Genomic DNA, 25,408 nt, shown 5'->3' with positions numbered 1-25,408 from the left:
TTTCCATTCTGTTATACCAACACACCCATAGTCTGTTTGAATAGTACATAAAGAGAGTTTTACAGATCTAAAGCTACCACGAACAAGAGGCAGCTATAATCGGGACGTAGGTACATCTTCAATCCAGCTCCCATCGAACACAACAACATCAGCAGCCAACATTTGCACGCAAGGTGCAGAAGTGTAGTATGAGTATAACCGACCACATGTACTCAATAAGTAACAAACCTAACCTTAGGTTGAAAATAGTGACGAGCTTGTACCAAGGTCGGGTCCCAACTTTAATAAACAACAATAGTTCATAACAACATAAAATAAGTAATACCAAAAGTAACTCAACAATCAAGTGCTCAACAAAAACATGATTTCTGAAAATAGTTCTGCCTTTCAAGTACTTCAATCAAAACCCAAATCGTTTACCAGAGTTACCAAAAATATGAATAAGTTTGAAAATAATAATTTTCCCAGAATCTTTTTCATAATAAATAAGATGTTTCATTTTCTTTCCAGATAACCAGTGTAAAACAAATGCATTACTATGCCTATCTGTCAACATGTGTAAGAAATCTTGAATGATGTGATACCGTACAACATGAGAAAAAATACATCTCTATGCATGTATGTCATGTGTGCATGTCAATGAAATGTATCTCATAGATTAACTCATGTACTCAGACTCTCAGAGTACTCAATCTCACTGTCTCGCATTCTTTCTCACTATGCTCAAGGCTCAACACACTCAATCACTCAGCGCTGCACAATACCTGCTATGGCGTGCAATCTGATCCATATATTACCATAAGGCCCGTTGCGGCGTGCAACTCGATCCACATATATATAGTCGATTGCGCTCACTGGGGGTGTGCATACTCCGGAGGGGCTATTTCAGCTCAAGCGCTATATTGTTGCGGTGTGCAGTCCTAATGTTGCGGCGTGCAACCCGATCCAATAATATATATATATATATATATATATATATATATATATATATATAACCCGAAGGCTTGTTGCGGCGTGCAACCCGATCCATATAAAATTTAATCAATATAATATGATGCGGCGTGCAGCCCGATCCCAAAATGCCACTCTCATGCAAGCCCTCGGCCTCACTCAGTCATCAATCTCTCCAGTCTCACTCACGGGCTCACAATGTCATGAAACTAGCACGACAACAATGATATGATGTATCAATAAATAATATTTGAGACTGAGATATGGTATGAATGCATGAATATGACTAAGTACGAAATATCAATGAAATTAGTGAGATGACACTAAGAAACGACCATTATGGGTCCAGACAATATCGGCATAAAGCCTAAACATAATATCTAGCATGATTGACAGCTCAATTACTTTATCACATGGTGAAAACATGGATATCAACAAAATAGGCCACTACTCAGTGCCATGGAAACAACAGAGTCCCAATTCACATGGTGCACACCCACACGCCCGTCACCAAGTATGTGCGTCACCTCAACACAAATCACATAACACGTATTTCAGGGTTTCACAAATCACTAAGATTAGAAGTGTTACTTACCTCGAACAGGCCAATTCCAACACCGAGCAAGCCAAGCGATGCTCCAAAATGCCATCCCGCACGTTCCGACCTCCGAAAGGCTCAAAAACTAATCAAAAACAACTCAAATACATCAAACAATGCTAAAGGAACCAATCCCGATCGAAAAGATCAAATCTTGAATCAAAAGCCAAAAATCGGCCAAAAGCCCATCTCGGGCCCGCACCTCTGAACCCGACAAAATTTACAAAATTCAACATTTCATTCAATTTCGAGTCCGACCATACTAGTTTCACTCAAATACTACCCCAATACGATGTTCAAAACTCAAAAATTCATACTATGAAACTTTAGGCCAAAACCCCTAATTTCCTGTGTAAAATTCACAATCCAATTACCAAAAATGAAGGTAGCTTCATGAAATATATCCAAAACCAAGTAGAGAACACTTATCCCAATTCATATGGTGAAAATTAACTCAAGAATCACCTCAATCCGAGCCCCATAGCTCCCAAAATGAAGAAAGAACCAAAGCCCTCGATAATATAACTTCTGCCCTAGCGATTCCACATTTGCGGACAATTCGTCGCATCTGCGACCACCGCTTTTGCGGTAAAAACTTCGCTTCTTCGAAAATAGCCTTGTCCAGCAAACCCCGCACCTACGGAACAATGTCCGCTTCTGCGCACTCGCAGGTGAGACTCCTCCTCTGCATCTGCGATGACCTCCAGCCAAGCCTGCTACGCTTCTGCGGCCAATTGTCCGCATCTGTGCCCACTCTTCCGCAGACACCAGAACTAGAAATCTTAGCAAAAATCCAAAATGCAGTGAAGTGATTCGAGCCTTGTCTGAAACTCACCCGAGCCTCTCGGGACCCCATCTGAATATATACCAACAAGTTCTATAACACAATACGGACCTACTCGAGGCCTCAAAATACACATAACAACATCAAAATGACAAATCACACCTCAAATTGAAATCTATGAACTTTGAACTTTCAAATTCAATAATTCGTGCCGAAACCTAGCAAATCAATCCGGAATGACTTCAAATTTTGCGAACAAGTTCCAAATAATATAACGAAGCTATTCTAATTATCAGAATCACAATCCGAATCCGATATCAAAAAGTCCACTCCCGGTCAAACTTACCAAAATTTCAACTTTCGCCATTTCGATCCAAATTCAACTACAGACCTCCGAATCACAATCCGAACGCGCTCCTAAGTCTGAAATCACCCAACGGAGCTAATGGAACGATCAGAACTCCGTTCCGAGTTTAAATTTACAAAAATTCAAGCTTGGTCGACTCTTTCAAATTTAAAGCTTCTAGCTGAGAATCATTCTTTCAAATCAATTCCGGATAACTTGAAAACCAAAACCGACGATTCACAAAAGTCATATTACATCATACGGATCACTCATGCCCTCAAACAACCGAGCAAAGTGTAAATGCTCAAAACGACCGGTCGGGTCGTTACATTCTCCCTCACTTAAACATACGTTCGTCCTCGAACGTGTCCAGATTTGTTCTCAACCACTGTATAACCTTACCATGCACATACCCGGGGGTGATCCCACGTCACCCTATCCCATACAGGTCGTATAACACAACATAACTGAAATTTCTCAATTCAACCTAGCCCATAAGCCATCGAATCCAATTCCCAACATCCAAAATTTCTTATAAGATCTGAATCCCGCAACCTACACTCTGTATAGTCTAAACAAGTTGTACCAAAAGCCATAACGATAACTCAAATACTCAAAACTCAAATACCATATAGCTCAAACAGCAAAGATTTCTAATCACAGTAGTTGCTCAAATCAACCCAATACCGGTAACAACCTCATATCAACCAAAACTTGGTATAAAGCTTTGTACACTGCCAATGATAAAAGAAACATGCAGAACTCATAACCCTTTATCAGATCAACAACTCATGGTACTCCATCTCCTTTGACAAGAACTATAGAAAATTTCTAAGCCGACTTCCGATATTATCCTTCCAACTATGCTCACATCAATTCCTATAGTATTCATTCTAGGTACAATTACCTCATCTCATTAAATACCAGCTACTCTACTGACATGCCACACCAATATTATCTAAAGCCACAACCCGTGCAATCCGTGCACCAATAAGAAACATTCCAGATGTACTCAATCAGGAAAATGACTCAAACAAGAGAACCGTCATGCAAGCTTGACGGGTAACACCCCGACGCAATGCTAAGAACCCATCACACACCGTAGAACCATAATACACGAATCTAACACCAAGGATCATATCTCAACATAACTCTGTCGCTATGCACGACCCCATTCAAACACTGATCCATGTGAAATACCTCAGCCAACATGCTTAAAATTAATAACCACGCGCAATCCGATATCAAGTACTCAAAGTGCATTACCATAACCATAGAGAAGCAGATGACACAATGCCACTCAAAACCCGAAAGAACATAACCCATACGCCATCAACCATGCAATACCTAATTACTCATCTCGCTCAAATTTTGCTATAAAGCCCAAATAGAACCGCACCAAGTGTGCTTATAACCAACAGATCACAACTCCTCATAGCATAGAAGAGTAACCCACAGATCATCTCAGAACATGAATAAGCTCAACAACAACCGAATGGCACATCCCTCAACAATTGTAGTATGGAGCCAACCAATCTGGCTCGGTGTAAAATACACATCCTAATTGGGCCTACCAATGGACTCCCAAATCGACTCTGGTCACCCACAAATAGATAAATAACCCTCCAAAAATCCACAATGACTGAATCATAACACATACTATCATCTGGCTAGCTTCAGCCACAACCTCACAGTCCACAACCATAAAATAATCTGCTCTTGAGAACTCCCAGCCTCCAAATCCATAAAACACACGAATCACCATACCTGATTCCATTTCCACTGCCAGAATGTCTAACACATCTCTCATACACGATCATCCTATGAGAAATACTTCTAAAATTCTTCTATGCCACATAGAAAAATTTGAATGTCACCAGTCGATCAAGCAAGAGAGTGTTGCAAGACCAATGAAGTATCTATAAATATAAACACATTGCCCCTTCTGAAATGCGCACCCTTCTCAGGCAATACCAAGTAGCAATATCATTCACCTAGTCATCTGAATCCGTCCAAAAGAAAATCTCAATCCCACGCAATACACCACGTCTATCATGCCATCCTATGAAGAGTACACGAATCTCATAATCAACTCTGAGGCATAAGAATAATACATACCCGATCAGTCATAAACCTTCCATATGATCTCATCCAGGAGAAAATTTCAATACGCAACATATTCCTTACGCCGGTAGGAAATATACCCCTCGAACCATGGTAAAAGCCATTGAGAACTCTTCAAACCCATTTGCACATAACCAAGCTATCTGAACTGAATCTCTCTAACTCAACCCATCCATGCAGGTTGCCAAAACCCAAGAGCATTGCCACGAAATACTTGTACAGTCTAGCCACGTCATAAGTACCCAAAGAACCGATCATACCCATTATTGTGCTAACCCAACCTACTACCATGTTGTCCTATTTCTCCAAGTCCCTTCCAAATTTCCTTCAAGTTGATACTTCTCCTTGCTAGAGAACCACGATCCTTAACCAAAATTCATCACACAAGAGGCCCTAGTATAAAACCACCACGTCCTAAGGCCCATAAGCCGCTGACTTCCCTCGTAAGCACCCCAAAGCACCACAACCGAGATACTCACTCTAAAGAGACCCTATGTGAACCTAAAAATATTTCCTTCACCTTCTTGATACTGAAATACATAATCCACAATTATATAAAAATGCCACAAGTCTCGACACCATCCCATGCAAATATCATATCCTAGCCATATACCAATCCAAAATTCTCAATTTCTACATATAATTCTTGAATCCATTAGAATCATTCTCAAGAGTCATCCACTCTACTCAACTCTCAATTGAACCGACCAAACAGACCGAACGAATTATGCCCCATTAGTACACCAAAACCCAAGGGAGTAGTCCACACTCCTAAGCAATCAAGCAAATTCCTACTCCATGTACCCTACATCCTTCGCGAATAACCACTCAATTATTTTATGATTCCCATATACCCATAGAGCATAATACAACCTGTATCCAGAAATTCCTTTACCCGAGTCATCCTCGATGTCGACCTCTGCAAGTCATAACTGATTCACCAGTATACCCCGAACCAAAACCAATACGACATATAACCGTGCAAATAACTCGTCGATAGCAGACTCCCCCACTAAACTCAAAGCCATAGAACAAAACAGTCGATAACATCACGATACCCATACTCTATTACTGCCAGAATCCCGCACTGAAATTCAACTATATCCTTCGCAAGCCCATGTAACACAAACCATATAATACCTCAAATCGTTTGCAAATCTCGCATTCACCCTTGTAATAGTCAAGCCAACTTCCACAAGCGATCCAAACTCAAATTACAACATATATCATTCACTGGTAAAAGAGAACTCTCTACAAAACATGATAAGCACCACACAACCTCAGGACACCTCACAGGAGATAACCCGCCTAGTCTGCCTTAAACCGACATCTCTCTATACCCCTCCACAGTCACGAATACTACGAAACCACTTAATCTTCTTGATTCTAAACTCATCAACAAGACATGAGAATCTACTTCACTCCACAACTAAACAACATGAGAGATCCCTCAACACACCCATAACTTGAGACCATATGCCAAATCAAGACAGAAATCAAACAACCCATAGTCCTTGCTACATTTCAAGTGAACTCTTCTCGCCACATTCGAACAATCTGAACACATTTCGCAGTCTCATCATACTCACCTCATAGTCATCCAATCACAAATTCCTCTAACAGGGACACCACCGGACATATAAGTCCCACAAACACGTGTTCACACGACCAAAATATCTGTGCTCAAGCCACCGTCAAAACCCGGCCTCAAGTCCTCCAGATTGGCCTATCACTAGCACGCCAAAATCATATCTCGTACCTCAACCATGGAATCACAAGTTGTCGGTGCACAGCCGATACCGAGCGCTCACATGCGTATACGAATGCGTGAAAAGAATGCAAAGAGTTACGCTTCAAGATGAATCAATGTCGCATGATAAAGAAAGAAAGAAAGAAAGATGGGAAGTATATCCTAAATGTCCTGTAGCCTCTCGAAGATAGGTATGGACGTCATCATACCGATCCGCAAGACTCTACTAGACACTTGCTCATGACTTATAGAACCTATGAACCTAGAGCTCTGATACCACCTGTCACGACCCCAAATCCGCTAGTCATGATGGCACCTAACCCAACCCGCTAGGTAAGCCAACTAATAACAATCCAATTTCAATAATATTAATAATACAATTGAACAAAAGGAATTATCTGAATCTTATACATTTCTCAAGAACTGGTAGTACAAATCATGAGCTTCTAAGAATAGAGTTTACAAAGCGGAAATGAAATAAATACATAGTCTGTTTGAATATTACATAAACAGAGTTTTACAGATCTAAAGCTACCACGAACAAGAGGCAGCTACAGTTGGGACGCAAGTACATCTTGAATCTAGCTCCCATCAAATACAGTAACATCAGCAGCCAACATCTGCACGCAAGGTGCAGAAGTGTAGTATGAGTACAACCGACCCCATGTACTAAATAAGTAACAAACCTAACCTTAGGATGAAAGTGGTGACGAGCTTGTACCAAGGTCGGGTCCCAACTTCAATAACCAACAATAGTTCATAACAACATAAAACAAGTAATACTAGAAGTAACTCAACAATCAAATGCTCAACAAAAATATGATTTCTGAAAATAGTTCTGCCTTTCAAGTACTTCAATGAAAACCCAAATAATTTACCAGAGTTACCAAAAATATGAATAAGTTTGAAAATAATAATTTTTCCAAAATCCTTCCATAATAAATAAGATGTTTCATTTTCTTTCCAGATAACCAGTGTAAAACAAATGCATCACTATGCTCATCTGTCAACATGTGTGAGAAATCATGGATGATGTGATACCATATAGGATGAGGAAAAAAACATCTCTATGCATGTATGTCAACATGTGTGAGAAATCATGAATGATGTGATACTGTACACCATGAAAAAATATACATCTCTATGCATAGCCCGAAGGCTTGTTGCGGCGTGCAACCCGATCCATATAAAATTTAATCAATATAATATGATGCGGCATGCAGCCCGATCCCAAAATGCCACTCTCATGCAAGCCCTCGGCCTCACTCAGTCATCAATCTCTCCAGTCTCACTCACGGGCTCACAATGTCATGAAACTAGCACGACAACAATGATATGATGTATCAATAAATAATATTTGAGACTGAGATATGGTATGAATGCATGAATATGACTAAGTACGAAATATCAATGAAATTAGTGAGATGACACTAAGAAACGACCATTATGGGTCCAGACAATATCGGCATAAAGCCTAAACATAATATCTAGCATGATTGAGAGCTCAATTACTTTATCACATGGTGAAAACATGGATATCAACAAAATAGGCCACTACTCAGTGCCATGGAAACAACAGAGTCCCAATTTACATAGTGCACGCCCACACGCCTGTCACCTAGCATGTGCGTCACCTCAACACAAATCACATAACATATATTTCGAGGTTTCATACCCTCAACACTAAGATTAGAAGAGTTACTTACCTCGAACAAGCCAATTCCAACAGCGAGCAAGCCAAGCGATGCTCCAAAATGCCATCTCGCACGTTCCGACCTCCGAACGGCTCAAAACCTAACCAAAAACAACTCAAATACATTAAACAATGCTAAAGGAACCAATTCCGATCAAAAAGATCAAATCTTGAATCAAAAGCCCAAATTCGGCCAAAATCCCATCCCGAGCCCGCACCTCGAAACCCAACAAAATTTACAAAATTCAACAACGCATTCAATTATGAGTCCAACCATACTAGTTTCACTCAAAACCGACCCCAATTCGATTTTCAAAACTCAAAAATTCATATTATGAAACTTTAGGCCAAAACCCCCCAATTTCCTCTATAAAATTCACAATCTAATTACCAAAAATGAAGGTATATTCATGAAATATATCCAAAACCGAGTAGAGAACACTTACCCCAATTCATATTGTGAAACTTGCCTCAAGAATCGCCTCAATCCGAGCTCCATAGCTCCCAAAATGAAGAAAGAACCAAAGCCCTCGATAATATAGCTTCTGCCGCAGCGATTCCGCATTTGCGGACAATTCGTCGCATCTGCGACCACCGCTTCTACGGTAAAAACTTTGCTTCTACGAAAATAGACTTGCCCAGCAAACCCCGCACCTGCGGAACAATTTTCGCTTCTGCGCACTCGCAGATGCGACTCCTCCTCCGCATCTGCGATGACCTCCAGCCAAGCCTGCTACGCATCTGCGGCCAATTGTCTGCATCTGTGGACTCACATCTGCGCCCACTCTTCCGCAGATATGGAAACACCAGAACCAGAAATCTTAGCAAAAACCTAAAATGCAATGAAATGATCCGGGCCTCGCCCGAAACTCACCCGAGCCATATATAATTTAATCAATATAATATGATGCAGCGTGCAGTCCGATCCCAAAATGTCACTCTTACGTAGGCCCTTGACCTCACTCAGTCATCAATCTCTCCAGTATCACTCATGGGCTCACAATGTCATGAAACTAGCACGACAACAATGCTATGATGTATCAATAAATAATATTTGAGACTGAGATATGGTATGAATGCATGAATATGACTAAGTACGAAATATCAATGAAATCAGTGAGATGACACTAAGAAACAACCACTATGGGTCCAGATAATATTGGCATAAAGCCCAAAATAATATCTAGCATGATTGACATCTCAATTACTTTATCACATGGTGAAGACACGGATATCAATAAAATAGGGGCACTATTGATTTCCATGGAAACAACAGAGTCCCAATTCATATGGTGCATGCCCACACGCCCGTCACCTAACATGTGCGTTACCTCAACACAAATCACATAACACGTATTTCGGGGTTTCATACTCTCAGCACTAAGATTAGAAGAGTTACTTACCTCGAACAAGCCAATTCCAACACTGAGCAAGCCAAGCGATGCTCCAAAATACCATCCCCTGCTTTTTGACCTCCGAACGGCTCAAAATCTAACCAAAAACAACTCAAATGCATCAAACAATGCTAAAGAAACCAATCCCGATCGAAAAGATCAAATCCTGAATCAAAAGCCCAAATTCGGCCAAAAGCCCATCCCAGGCCCGCACCTCGAAACCCGACAAAATTCAACAATCCATTTAATTACGAGTCCAACCATACTAGTTTCACTCAAAACCGACCCCAATTGGATGTTCAAAACTCAAAAATTCATATTATGAAACTTTAGGCCAAAACTCCCAATTTCCTCTATAAAATTCACAATCGAATTACCAAAAATGAAGGTGGATTCATGAAATATATCCAAAATCGAGTAGAGAACACTTACCCCAATTCACATGGTGCAAATTACCTCAAGAATCGCCTCAATCCGAGCTCCATAGCTCCCAAAATGAAGAAAGAACCAAAGCCCTCGATAATATAGCTTCTGCCCAAGCGATTCTGCATTTGCGGACAATTTGTCGCATCTGCGACTACCACTTTTGCGGTAAAAATTTCACTTATGCAAAAATAGACTTGCCCAGCAAACCCCGCACCTGCGGAATAATTTTCGCTTCTGCGAACTCGCAGATGTGACTCCTCCTCTGTATCTGCGATGACCTCCAGCCAAGCCTGCTACGTTTCTGCGGCCAATTGTCTGCATCTGCAGACTCGCATCTGCACCCACTCTTCCGCAGATACGGAAGCACCAGAACCAGAAATCTTAGCAAAAACCTAAAATATAATGAAATGATCTGAGCCTCGTCCAAAACTCATCCGAGCCTCTAGGGACCCGGTCCGAATATACCAACAATTTCCATAACACAACACGGACCTACTCAAGGTGTTAAAACACACATAACAATATCAAAACGACGAATCACACCTCAAATTGAAATCTATGAACTTTAAACTTTCAAATTCAATAACTTGTGCTGAAACATAGCAAATCAATCCGGTATCAAAAAGTCCACTCCGGTCAAACTTTCCAAAATTTTGAATTTTGCCATTTCGAGCCAAATTCAACTACGGACCTTCGAATCACAATTCGGATGCGCTCCTAAGTCCAAAATCACCCAAAGGAGCTAATGGAACAATCAGAACTCCGTTCCGGGTTTAAATTCACAAAAGGTCAAACTTGGTCGACTCTTTCAAATTTAAAGCTACTAGTTGATAATCATATTTTCAAATCAATTCCGAATAACCTGAAAACCAAAACCAATAATTCACATAAGTCATATTGTATCATACGTAGCTACTCATACCCTCAAACAACCGAGCGAAGTGTAAATGCTCAAAACGATCGGTCGGGACGTTACAGATGTGATGTACAGGGGAATGGATTCATCTGGTTCCTTCATTGGGGTGCTCATGTTCTAATGGAGCACTAGCTATTTGGTTAAATAATTGTGACTGGATTAGAGTGGGCGACTCTCAATAATGGTCCTAGTGGATTCAAGATTTAAGGTGTGGTGCTTAAGGATTTTCGGGTTCGTTATGTGGCTGAAGATTGGGTTTTGCAGCAGAGTGTGAAGAGTACTTGGGGCATTCTATGTTATCATCGGATCTGCGGTGCGCTGTTAGAGAAATGGGAGAAACAATTTTAGATTAGCAAAAGATCTAATCATCGCATGTGTATTAGTTGGAGATACTATTGAGTGCATGAGGGGGTATAAAATGGCTTATAGATGTTAAGACGACGTGGTCTCGTGATTTGGGTCACTCGGGATAAGTGTTGATTGAGATCCGTTATGTGTTTGAATAAAGGTATTATTTCGAAGGCAAGTCAAGAGTAAATCGAAAGAAGCTGAATTAGTCTAGTAGTGGTTTGGATCGGCATGGTTAAGGAAAGGATCGGTTCCTTTGGTATGGTAAGGTTATACAGGTGATTCGAGGCAGAACGTGCGGGCTTGACAACCTCCGTAATCTGATTGATTTGGAGGTATTTGATTCTGATGGTTTTGTTATGTGTAAATGAGTCCCGAAAGAGTCATGGCGGTTTAGAACATAACTTAAGGTTTGCATTTTCTGCAGGGAAGTTAGTTGTGTGTTGCGGTTCTTCTTCTGAGATGAGTTAAGTGAAAGGTTTCTATTCGGCTAAGTGTTTATTCTACTGGTGGTTCACGAGTTATAATGAGATTCTTGTACTCTCGCATAGCAACATGATAGGTGCACTAAGCGGTATAGAATTGAAACTTGAGGATCAAGGTTGCGATCCAGTTTTGACAGGATTGTCACGACCTCGGAAGAGCTGGGGAGAGATCTCAGGTGTTTGGAGTATGTTGGCGCTATTTTTGTGTCGCCCGAGAATGATGTTCCGGGAGAGATCTCAGTCGTTTTCTTAAATTACGCAAATATAAAATGCACCATCTTGGAATCAGACCAAGGTCTATACCATGACAAGGTACTAATTTACCACTAGACCACCGATATTTGTTAATTTGTCTAAGACTTCTATTTTATTTGTTTATACTCTTCAATGGCCTTTATGCACGAAACTAACAGACCGACTTGGTTTATTTTCTATAATAGAATTAGTTTATCGATCGATTAGGTCAGTTTTTTTAGAGGAGTTGAAGATTTGACCAAAAAACTCAGTCAAACATGGTGGATTTTATGAAAATAATCTTTATTTACTTAAATAGAAAATCGACTAACCTGTCAGTTTATTAAAAAAATATTCTTTTTGGTATGCAGTACCAACCAACTCGGTCGGGAAAAAAATCACATTTTGGCGCAAATAAATAACCGAATCGGTCGATTTCGTAAAAAAATTGAAAAATAATTATTTAAAAAAAACCGACCAAGTATTAATTTTTTTGATCGGTATCGTCGGTCTATCTGAAAAGCCATAGCCTAATTTTCTTTAAGATGTAAAAAAAAATTAATTAATTTAAATAGTCGTCTACTCATTACTTATAATATTGTTTACCCGAAAAAGGGATAGAGTTGAATTTATGCGTAGTTCCGAAGATACGTGGTATAACTTAATACAGAACGCTAGGATAAATAAAAGTATGAATATAGGTTGGAGAAAAACGTAATCTATGCCAATCAATTATGAACAGCGAAATTTAGGATTTAAAGAAAATAGAATCAATCTAAAAAACTAGAAAGATCCCTCTTGCTTATAGATAGGATAATATAATTTGTGATAGTGTAAGTCCTCCAATGGATGCCTTACAAAAATGATAAACAAGTCCTTTTATAGTGAAGGGGTTTTAGCTCCAAGCATAATAAAATAAACATTCACTGGAAACCCATGATAAATCAGCTTTTCCATAATTTCTGCCAAGATTTCCTTTAGTAGGATTACAACGGCTTTTGTCTGTGAGCCTGATCTTGCTTAAAACCCTCGATTTGGTTCGAGCTTGATTTCGGCTCGAACTTGTGATCTTGACTCGAGCTCGATCCCGGTTCGAGCCCTCGAACGGATTCCTGGTCGATGTAGGTTGGTTTTTGGATTATCTGCACGATAAATCTACCCGCGCCATGGTTCGATTCTTGTTCGAGTTTGATTATGATATCGATCTCAACACGGACCGGCCTTGCCAGGCTCTAGATTAGTCTCCCCCCTCGGGATCTTACTTCGATATATCACCCTTCGAACCGTACCGGACATGCCAAATCCATTTCGACCGTATACAGATAGTCCCCTCGTTTCTCATGAATAAATACGGCGAGAAACGATATGATTTTCAACATCTCGATCGGATTATATTCTGTTGATTCCATCTGGTTCGATCATGACGCACATGATAGCTGTCCTGTCGGTTTAGTCTCCCGAGGCATTTAATGCATATCAGGCGGTGGTCGGCCACTGCTGATAATGAACCGCTGTCGCTTTGAACCTATAAATCACTCTCACCTTTATCTTTTACCAATTTTACATCTTCAACCTTCTAAAATTTCTCCATCTCTTCTTACAAAAAAGCTGTGATTTCTTTCCGAAAGGATCCCTCAATTCTACCAAATCTCTATCACCTCCTTCTGCTCCTTATTTTTAAATTTAAAAATGGCGAAAACATCGCAAACAGTTCCTCAGAAAGAAAAAGCTTCATCTTCACAGTGTGTCGCCGATGAGACACCGGTGGAACCACGGCCAGAGGAGTATGTCCCCGGGCCGTGCGTCCTTACTTCAGATTTTAAAGTTGATAAAGGTTCATCGGTCCCTGGCCGGTATGAGCCGGTATCGAGGTACATGTGTTCGATTACTGAGAAGAACCTCGATCTATTAAAGAAGGATTGCAATTGGGGGGAAAAAGAAGTGATAATACCTACCCCTGACGAAGACATTACTTCTCACGTGAAAGGGTTTTTGAACATATATACCTATCCTTTCACTTTGGGTCCCCTCGATTCCGTCGTTATCGACTTCTGTCGACAGTATCAGGTAACCTTAGGCCAGGTCCATCCTTCTTTGTGGCGGATCATTATTCTGATCCGATATTTCGTGAGAAAAATCGAGGGGATGTCGTTCACCCTTGATCATCTTATCCGGCTATACCGTCCCCGACTTTTTCGGGGAGGGTTAATAAAACTCCAGCGTCGGGTTACCAAGGCTTTGTTCTCGAGTATTGACGAGGACAGGGACCGGGGTTGGATGAGCAGGTTCGTTCGAGTAAGGACTTCGGACCTGATCCCGACCAAAAAGATGCCCTTTTCCGAGGAGTGGAATTTGAAACGTAAGTGTGATTTTGCTCTTGTTTCTATTTTGTTCTTTTATTTGTTCTCTTATCGACACTCCCCTTTTTCGTGATGTAGCGGTTCCCTGGATGCCCGGAGCGGTTCCTGACCTCAAGAATTGGGTACGGGCTCTTGTTTCGACTTCCACATATGCCGAGCGCTCATGGCGTGATTTGTCTAAGGGTCGGTGGGAGGCTAAAAACCACGGTAAGCTCATTTCTTGGAATCTGACGAGGCACTTCTCGATATATTTTTGATAAGGTTTCCCATATGTAGGTTTGGGTAAGTATGTGGTCTTGAGACCTCTGTCTAATGAGGAGTATGTCTCGACCTTCGTTCCAAATCCTGTGAAGGAAAATAAAAAAAAAAGAGCTTTGTTGTCCGAATATCCAAAACCGAAGAAGAGGACGGCTCGTAAACCAAACAAGAATGTCATTCCTTTGACCTTAGAATCCGTTTTGAACCTAAGGGATGAAGAAGAAGAAGAAGAATATGATGAGTCCACGCTGGCGGTCCGAACGAAGAGAGCCACCGATGCTTCAATGCCGGCTGGATCGATGATGCCCTATGGGGCTCTGTCTCGAACTGAAAATATAACGGAGAGTGGTTCCGGAAAAGTCCCCGAACTATCGGATGTCGAAGGCACCTCTCATCGGAATCAACCCGCAGGGGTTACAATCAGGGAGCCCTTCGAACCCCTCCGAGCCGAGGTGAGTGCTCCAAGCGATTCACTCGAGGCAGCAGCGATCGAGGACTCGCCTCTCTTTCCCGCTTTTTCCGCAGGGGTGATTCGGGAAGCTCAAGCTCTGGGGGCCCTTAATCTAGATAGGCCTCACGATGAAGAGGATCCGTTTTGTGACCTGTTCACTGGTATCGAGGATGTTTCCGGTGCCGGTGATGAATCAGATCTTTTTCACGGTTTGCGGCAGACTTTTGACCAAGTGAGTCTTTTGAAAACCTTTTTGTTGGTATTGCCTTTATGTTCGTCTTTCGTTAACTTCGCTCCTTGTTTCTTCGTAGGCTACGGCAGTCCATCGAGAACAATGTTCTCATTCCCAGAATGAGCTGCATCGATACACGGCCGACCTGAAACGCGCTATCGATGAGAGGAACTCTCTCAAACTTTCCTTAGGACAGAGAGAAGAGGAAATAAAAGATCTCCGGGCCGAACTGTCCAAGGCTTATCGAGACCAGAATGATTTGTCTGAGCAGGTAATGATGCTTTTGAAAACCTATGGGTTCGATACCGAAATGGTATCTAACATTTCGGTCTCACAGCTGCAGCAAAAAATCGAGATGATAGGGGTCTGCGTGAGGAGGTTGATGTGATAAGGATGGAATCCTTGCGGTGGAAAGAAGGTATGGACCGCTTTGCTGCAGAAAAAGAGACCGCTCGAGCCCAGTTATCGTCGTCTGAAACCCAACTTCAGAAAGTGAAGGAGAAAAACCTGGTTCAAGCAAAGAAAATCAAGGAGCTTGAGGCTCGGTTGGCCTCAGTACTCGCCAAGGCCGAATCCGATGCCGAAAAGGCAAAGACTTGTGCGAATGCGCTCGTGGCCATCTATCGGGCTGATGCTAAAGCTGCCCAAGTTCAGGCAAGAGAGGCAGCCGATGGTAGGGCACATTGGGTTGCCGAACTTGCTAATCATCGATCCAGGAGAGAAACCCTCGAGGAGATTCATGCTCGCGACTTCGATCTCACGGAAGAGATAAAAAGGGCAAAAGAACTCGAGGCTGATGCAGAAGCTCTGATTTCCGATGATGATGATGACGACGATGGGAGCAAAAGTGGATCCAAGAGTGGGGGGGGGGAATCTGATAAAGAAAAGACCGCTCCCGTTTAAATTTTTTTTTTTTTTTTTTTTGCTGTAGCCACCCATATAAATAAATTGTGTATAGGCCTCTTCTTTTGCCGACTTGCTTTTGATTCTGTTTCCTGGGTTGCTGTGATTTGTCTCATGAATATTTCCATAATGTTTTAAACCAATTAATCAAACTCGAACCTCGCAGTCTCTTCAACCGAGTGAGTGTCTGCTTGTGCTCGATTTAATTGTCAACGATTTGATTTTGAAGAGAATATAGCATGTGGGCTTGGTCGAGTGAATGATTCGAACTCGAATTAAAGAACAGCCTGTATGCTTGATCGAGTGAATGATTCAACTCGAATTAATGCAGCCCGTAGGCTATTTGATCGAGTGAGTGTTTGCTCGAACTCGAATTAAAGAATAGCCCGTAGGTTTGATCAAGTGGATGATTCGAACTCGAATTAATGCAGCCCGTAGGCTATTCGGTTGAGTGATTTTTTGCTCGAACTCGAGATAAAAAATAGCCCGTAGGCTTGATCGAGTGAATGATTCGAACTCGAATTAATGCAGCCCGTAGGCTATTCGGTCGAGTGTGTTTTCGCTCGAACTCGAGATAAGAAATAGCCCGTAGGCTTGATCGAGTGAATGATTCGAACTCGAATTAATGCAGCCCGTAGGCTATTTGGTCGAGTGAGTGTTTGCTCAAACTCGAATTAAAGAATAGCCCGTAGTCTTGGTCGAGTGAATGATTCGAACTCAAATTAATGCAGCCCGTAGGCTATTTGATCGAGTGAGTGTTTGCTCGAACTCGAATTAAAGAATAGCCCGTAGGCTTGGTCGAGTGAATGATTCGAACTCGAATTAATGCAGCCCGTAGGCTATTTGATCGAGTGAGTGTTTGCTCGAACTCAAAATGAGAAATAACCCGTAGGCTTATTTGGTCGAAACAGTTTTTGCTCGAACTTGAGATAAAAAATATATAGCCCGTAGGCTTAATGGTCGCATTATATCTTAATTCTTCACATGTTATTACACGCCTGGGTTCGGGCCAACTTATACGAGCATGGCTCTCTTCGATCATTTGGCTCTTTGCAGTTTTCCTATCGGGACCCTGTTGCTGTGAAGTAACTCTCTTACGGGGCCTCGGATATTATCATAAGTGTTGCACGACCAAAGGTTACCTCATTAAAAACCTTGCCGAAAAACCCATTTGGGATAAAAACCGGTCTTAAGGAAAAAAGAGTGCAACGCGTGCTTTCTGATGAGAGATCTGTCCCCTGTTCGGACTTCTGCATGGGTCAGTTTCGAGATGTAAACGAACATGGAAAGGCTGTACCTTAATAGTAGTACCGTTTCAGATATGATACATTCCAGTTGCTTGATAACTGTACGGTCCCTTTCCGATGTCCTCGAGTACCTGATATGGTCCTTCCCAATTTGGTCCTAGCTTCCCTTCATTCGGATTCTGGGTATTGATGGTAATTTTTCTTAACACTAAGTCCCCAGGCTTGAAATGGCAGAGCTTGGTTCTTCGGTTATAATACCTTTCGATTCGTTGCTTTTGGGCGGCCATTCGGACGAGGGCAGTTTCTCACCTTTCGTCCGATAGTTCGAGGCTTGTGTTCATAGCCTCGTTATTTGATTCTTCCATCGAGAATCAAAATCTGGCACTGGATTCACCAACCTCGACTGGTATTAATGCTTCGGATCTATATACTAAGGATAACGGGGTCGCCCCCGTACTGGATTTTGATGTTGTCCGATATGCCCAAAGGACTTCGGGCAGGATTTCTCTCCATCTCCCTTTAGCATCGTTCAACCTCTTCTTTAAGTTTTGAATGACAGTTTTATTCGTTGATTCGGCCTGCTCACCAATCCACTTATGCTCCAGTATACAACACAAAACCATATTACAATACCCAACCTTAATAAAACCTACCTCACGCTCATACAAATCCGAATCCACCACGACCATATGCTCCAGTTCAAACCACCACTTATCAAAATCGACCCACCTATGCACCCCAACCTCATCCAAATTTTGAATAAAGATGTCCTAGAAATATACACCCTGATTGCTGAACCTTTGGCTCAATTGTTTAAAAGATTGAGAAGAGACGGTTTGATATATCTTGTAGAATGAAGTATTCCTAAGCACCCTTCGAAATACTTTGATGTAACTAAATGGTGCGTCTACTATTCAGGCGTACAGGGACATGATACCGAGGATTGCTTCAGGTTGAAGAATAAAATTGAGTCGTTGATCAAAGGTGGAGCTATTCAGTGCACCCTTGCTCCGCCAAATGTGAACCGTAACCCACTGCCAAACCACCAGAATCAAGAAGCTAATATGATCACCTTGGATAAAGAGTATGACGTGAAAGGGACCATCGTCACAATAAGAAATACTGAGGCTGCAAAGGTTCCACCACGATAAACTCCGATGATCACCGTACAGTTTAAACCTCCAGTGATGGTCCAAACATACCAGCAACGGTCCACCACTGCTATCAGGGGAATACAAGATAGTCCCATGGACGTATCTTTAGAAAGGTAAAGACAAGATGACGCATTTCACAGCGGTTCATGGAATGACCAGATCAGGGAGATGTTACATTCCGTAGGAGGTAAATCGAGGAAATCGATGAAGGGAACAGACTCAGAAGAGGAATATAACAGATGCTGAGTCCACAAAATTTTGGAAGAAGATGTCAGCTAAACAATTCTATGTGAAGAAACAATTGAAGAAAATCTATGCACATATATCAATCATGTATGTGCTGATGAGTTCTGACAGTAAAATAGGCGCCTTAATAAAAGTCTTAAGTAGAGTGAACGTGCCAAGAAACTACTAACGTGCCACTAGCAGCGACCATCGGGAAGATGGTCGAGGCGAACATGATTACATTCCGAAGATATGAACTCCTAGTAGAGGGTGTGGGTCACAACAGAGCTTTACACATCACCGTCAAGTGCGGAGATAAAGTGGTATCCTGTGTACTTGTTGATAGAGGATCTAGAGTCAATATCTACTCTCTTTCTACTCTACTAGAGTTGGGTACTCATCTAAGAGAAGCAAAATAAAGCCATGTAAGGGTGAGAGCTTTTGATGGGTCACATAAAGACTTCATTGGGGAAATCTATCTAGCTCTGCAAATTAGACCAATTGAGTTCCCAATACTATTCCAAGTAATGGACATTTCGTCCCCATACAACCTATTGTTGGGAAGACCTTGGATACATATGGCAGGGGCAATTCTATCCACCCTCCATCAGTGAATAAAGTTCAAATGGAGTTGTCAAGAGATTGTAATTCTCGGCGAATGGAGATAATCAGATTATCTGGAACATGCAGTTACGTTCATAGAAGGAATAGACGGGGTTACTTTTCATGAGGTCGAGATCATGCAAGCCACGTAGATATAGGAGACTAAGCAGAATATGGGTATGCAGTCACCATACATATCAAGGATGGCTATGAGAGAAATGATGAAGTACGGGTACCGACCATGGACTAGGTTGGAGGCCGGATTAGATGGGATAACGGAACTTATTGAGCCAAGGGGACAGAAAGGTATATCCGGTTTAGGGTATTAGCCTTCAACTGGAAAGACTTACACCGGTGACTTCAGGAAGAAGGCTTTTATGCCAGAGCGTGTTCTGGGTCCGGGTCCGAGCTCAACACTAGAGAATAACATCATTGATGGAATTGGAAGAATGTTCGTAACAATGATCGAGGAATGATGCGACCAAGTTGATATGAAAACACTGACCATTCGGGATGCCGAACCAGGAGAAGACTTGCAGAATTTGACCGCCAGCCCGTCTCTGATTTGCCAGGAGTCTTGGTAGTGTGGAATTATAAAATTTTTGAACAAATAAACGGTCAATTGAGGCTTGAACCATGCTTGTGTTCTTTTGTAAATGGTCGAAATGGATTTGACATATCCGGTACGGTTCGAAGGGTGATATATCGAAGTAAGATCCCGAAGGGGGGAGGGGGGGACTAATCTAGAGCCTGGCAAGGACGGTCTGTGTTGAGATCGATATCATAATCAAACTCGAACAAGAATCGAACCATGGCGCGGGTAGATCTATCGTGCAGATAATCCAAAAACCAACCTACATCGACCAGGAATCCGTTCGAGGGCTCGAACCGGGATCGAGCTCGAGTCAAGATCACAAGTTCGAGCCGAAATCAAGCTCGAACCAAATCGAGGGTTCTAAGCAAGATCAGGCTCACAGACAAAAGCCGTTGTAATCCCACTAAAGGAAATCTTGGCAGAAATTATGGAAAAACTAATTTATCATGGGTTTCCCATTAAATATTTATTTTATTATGCTTGGAGCCAAAACCCCTTCACTATAAAAGGACTTGTTTATCATTTTTGTAAGGCATCCATTGGAGGACTTACACTATCACAAATTGTATTATCCCATCTACAAGCAAGAGGGATCTTTCTTCGGTAAAGAGTCCAGAATCCTACGGACCAAGGCTGCTCGATTCACTCTGGCTTTAGATAGAACACTGTACCGAAGCACGTTCGACGGACCATTGGCTGTATGCTTGGGTCCGGGGGATGTCGATTATGATCTATGGGAAGTGCATGAGGGTATTTGCGGGAATCACTCTGGAGCCGACACATTAGTCCAAAAATTAATCAGAGCAGGGTATTATTGGATCGATATGGGCAAAGATACGAAGGAATTTGTTCGTAAATGTGATAAATATCAAAGGTTCGCGCCAATGATCCACCAGCCCGGAGAACAACTCCACTTGGTCCTATCCCCGTGGCCTTTCATGAAATGGGGAATGAATATCGTCGGCCCTCTGCCATCGACCCCAGGTAAAGCTAAATCCATTTTGTTTATGACTGACTATTTTTCTAAATGGGTTGAAGCGCAGGCATTCGAGAAAATAAGAGAGAAAGAATTTATAGACTTTATTTGGGATCATATCATATGCCGGTTCGGGATACCCGCCGAAATAGTATGTGACAATGGAAAGCAATTCATTGGCGGCAAAGTAACAAGATTCCTCGAAGACAACAAGATAAAAAGGATACTGTCGACGCCGTACCACCTTAGTATTTTGAAAAATATTTTCGTCATTAACTCATTTTCCTCTAATTGGAGGAAAATATTTTCCCCATCAAGAGAAGGGAAAATATTTTCCAAAACTCTTTTCCAACTTTTCCCATCATATTCCCCATCCCCACCAACCCACCCCCACACCCCCACCCCTACCCTAAATAAAAATATTATTAATAGTACGTTCTTTTCATGTTATAGATAAAAAAAAATTATTTCAACAAATGAGTATTTTCTTTTCATAATGTAAAAAAATATATTCTTTCATTTCAACAAAAAAGGTATTTTCTTTTTATGATGTAGAAAAAGTATTTATTTTTTTTTCATTTCAACAAAACGAGTATTTTCTTTTCTTGATATAGAAAAAATATTTTTTTTATTTTAATAAAATGAGTACTTTCTTTTCATGTTGTAGAAAGAGTACTTTCTTTTTCAACCAAAAAAAGAGTATTTTTTTTTAATTATGGAGCACAAATTTTAACGTTATTTTTGTGTAAAAAAAAGTAAAGTAGCACATTAGTTCATTTGTGTTTGTGTGAATTTTTAGAAGAATAATTAAATTCTTAAAGAAAATAAAGTCCTGAAAATATTGGATATTTGTGTGTGCGGGGGAGAGGGGGAGGGGGGAGGGGGATGCGGGAGCAAGAAAACATGGGGACCTGGGGGAAGGAGAGTGAGGAGAGTAGTATAAAAAAATATTTTTTACTCTTTGACCAAATACTAAAAAATATTTTACAGAAAAAGATTTTCAATCACCAACCAAATAAGAAAAAATAAATAATAAAACCACTCATTTTCCATGAATACATTTTCTAGAAAAATATTTTACTTCGTACCAAACACACCCTTTGTGTAAATATATTTGAACCATCCATTTCATGAGCATGGCTTTGCGTTGAAGCCGTGTTGCCAGATAAGGCCGGAAGGGCTCTCTTACATGCATAGTGGCGAAAAAGAAGCGAAAGTGCTTTGAATAGGACGCAAAAATACAAATAAGTGGCTCCATTTTTACCTTTTCATGAGCAAATCAATGATCTTATACCACAAACATGACATTCAAGCCTTCAACAAAATGATGTTTTATGTAGAGCCCCTCTATTATTTGATTTAATATTCCCCCAAGTATAATTCAGGTCCCATCCATGTCATCCTCTGATCTATTCTTTACATACATAGTACCCTAATTATTTATGATTGAGACATGATAATTCTATCTTCTGACAGATAATCAAATTTCGTCGTGATTTTCAGAATTGTGCCTAGCTTATCATAAGCCAACTACATATTTATTTAAACAAATTCTCAGAAAAATTAAGGCCCGGGCAATTAAATTTATTTTGCGAAAGTTTTGATATTGATGAAATGCATATAACAGCAGCTATCACTTCCTTCTAATTCTAACAGTCATGTCATCGACTTAGGAGTTAGGAGAGGATGACCAAGTTTTGCCTTCCCTTAATAACTTTAAACGTATATGCATTATTAGCATTAAATTCAACATCAAAGTGCCTAATATCAAAGTATCTGAGTTGATTCATTTTGGAAGTGTATCTGAGTTGTATCAAAGTATCAAAGTGCGGTCGGAAAATTCGGTCGGAAATATTGAATTATAATTATTTCGGTTGGTTAATTAAATATATATAATTTTTGTCTTGGACGGGAAACAAAATATTCAAACTTTTCGACCGAAATAGGTCGGAAATTCTAAAAAGTTTTAATATATAATTATTTTTGTACATTATATACAAGTATGACCAAATATTTGACTAATTTTCGATCGATTTCGGTCGGAAATTTAGAAAAGTTTTAATAAATAATTATTTTTGTACAGTATATACAAGTATGACCAAATATTTGACTAATTTCCGACCGAAATCGATCGGAATCTTTATTTTTTTGCTGTCAGAAAATTTTCGTTGACTTTTGCGACCAAATACTTTTATTTCCGACCGATTTTGGTCGGTTTTTTTTCCGGCCGATTTCGGTTGGAAAGCCTTGGACGGAAATCACCTGATTTCTAGTAGTGAAATTATGGAAGTGTATTTTCCTCAAAGAATCTAGCTCTAAAGATAATAAGCTAATCTATAAATTGCAGATAATTATGACCATTTTTGGCTTACAAATTTTTAGAAAGGAAAATTTGTTCCTCTATTGATCAATACACCGTGACCTGTTTACGCATATAGACATGTAGCTGAATTATGTGTTCACGTCTCAAGCCGTATTCTAGGAACCCAAAAACAAAACTACAAATACTTATTACCCAATCTAATCCCAAATCGGTGCACAGTGTACACATATTGTGGCAAGAGATAATTTTTAATATTCCAATGGATATTTCCCCTTTGAGAACATATGATCATATGAGATATTTATACACCGACACGTTGTACATATTAACCTTTTCCTACAAAACAATCGAAATAACATTGGTCTTGAAGTTTATAAGACGGTGGTTTACTTGTGCTATACGTGCAATTCTAAAATTAGACTTGACAAATACGTTCTTTATATATATATATAAATTATAAAAGCACGAATATTCTATATTAAATATCGAACGACAAAAATATCTCTGAAATATTGATCGACTTTATACCTTTAATTATTTACATTAGCATTTACAAGATATAGTATGAAAAGGACAAAACTAGAAATAGCACACGCTAGGATGAGTTCTTGCATTAGAATCCATTGCAAATTAGGATCTCTCTTTAGCGGCGGTTATTTATTACAACACGAAGTACACAAAATTTGGTGGATTTGAAAGTTCTATTATATGCAAAATTTTAATTGATTTTTGAAGAGATTTGACTTCCGTTTTCTATACATGGTATCTTTATTTTCCATGCAGAATCCCAAACTAATATATATTTATATTATAAACTTCCTACCTAATTCAATAAGAAAAGATTAGTAATAAAAATTTAGTTGATTATAAAATTCTAAATATTAAAAAAATTATTTAAATGATTATTTTATCCAATACGAAATTTATTTTTAAAAGGTAAAAAGATAAACGATATTATATTTTATTAATGGCCTTCCTATTTTTAATATAATATAGATATAAATATAGACATAGATACAACAACAACAACAACAATAACAACAATATACCCAGTATTTTCCCACATTGTTGGGTCTGAAGAGGATAGTGTGTACGCAGACCTTACCCCTACCTTATAGATATAGATAGTGAAAACAAAAAATAAAAAGAAAGAGAAAAGAAACCATAACAAAAAAGATGTCATTCTCCAATTATATATTTTATCTCTATATCATAAGAAGATGTTGTTCGATAATATTAAATAAGTTGCTTCTAATATAACGAGGAAAAAGAAAGGAATACAGATTTAAAAATATGTATTCTTTAAATTTGGTCCACATTCAAAAATAAATAAATTATATTTTCATCTTCATCTTTGGACACACGAGAAATAAGCTTATGAACTACGGAGATCTGACAAAAAATATTGTTCAGTGAGGTTATTGCTCTCATTCAAAGAAAGAATGATATTATTTTCCAACGAATATATATATATAACAAAAATTCCAATTCAATGAGGTTTTGTACTAAGACAATTGTGTTACAATTGTTTTTCCCATATAGTATAATTGAATTAAGATTTACGTTCAACGCACGTACGTAGGAACTAGTCTATATCTATCTATATCTATATCTATATCTATATCTATTTCTATATCTATATCTGTATCTATATCTATTCTATGTTGTTATAAAAGTACGAATAATTTATGCTAAATGTTAGGCGACAAAAATGTACCTAAAATATTAAGGGACTTTTATGCCCCTCAATATTAAATATTTCTCCAAAAGAAATTATTCCATATATGATAGAATTGTAATAACAAGAATTTGTATATGATACACACTAGGATTCATATTCTTTTACGAAGTTATTTACTATTACGATTCATATTACAAATGCTTATAAGACGTGTTTAGTAACATAGTCAGAGAAATTTGTGCCAGAATATTTATAGGGTTACCAAGAAAAAAGAGTTGTGCCTGAATATTTAAAGAAGAAAAAAGATTCAGTACCAAGAAGTTGTTTGAGCTTCGGTAATAGTTTCACTTT

The sequence above is a fragment of the Nicotiana tomentosiformis genome, chromosome 1 (genome assembly GCF_000390325.3).
Source record: "Nicotiana tomentosiformis chromosome 1, ASM39032v3, whole genome shotgun sequence".
Lineage (NCBI taxonomy): Eukaryota > Viridiplantae > Streptophyta > Magnoliopsida > Solanales > Solanaceae > Nicotiana > Nicotiana tomentosiformis.
The sequence above is the reverse complement of the archived record's forward strand: the minus strand, read 5'-3'. Positions refer to the sequence as shown.